Genomic DNA, 485 nt, shown 5'->3' with positions numbered 1-485 from the left:
GTCAGTGTTGTGAGGACATCTAGTGGTTAGGCGGAGGAACAACAAGTAACGCACAGAGTGATGAAATGACTTTTCCCACGCTGAGTTTCCAGCTTTTTTATGAGGAGAAAATAATGCACAGCATATGAGTGATAACAAACATGTTCTTTGACCATGATTTGTATTAGGGCTACATTGAAAATGTGATCATTTTCGTGTATTGTTTAACATATAACTACTTTACGCTAGTTTATTTTCCACTGATTTATGCAAAACAACAAATCAGCAAGACACATGGGACATGACTGTTCCATGAAAAAAATATTTTCCCAAAGCATCAGCTTTGTGTTCAGCTTTTTGAAAATGTGCTTTTCACATAATTCAGAAGGCTTATTGAACAGAAGAAGTATGCTTAAACTTTGTCACCCCATTAAAGAATACCACAGTTTGTCTGAAAAATTAAAAACCACTGGAAATGTGTTGTTTTCTTTGAGGCAGTTCTGGGT

This window comes from Scatophagus argus, chromosome 15, assembly GCF_020382885.2.
Source record: "Scatophagus argus isolate fScaArg1 chromosome 15, fScaArg1.pri, whole genome shotgun sequence".
In the NCBI taxonomy this organism is placed as follows: domain Eukaryota; kingdom Metazoa; phylum Chordata; class Actinopteri; family Scatophagidae; genus Scatophagus; species Scatophagus argus.
This window is presented reverse-complemented; position numbering follows the sequence as displayed.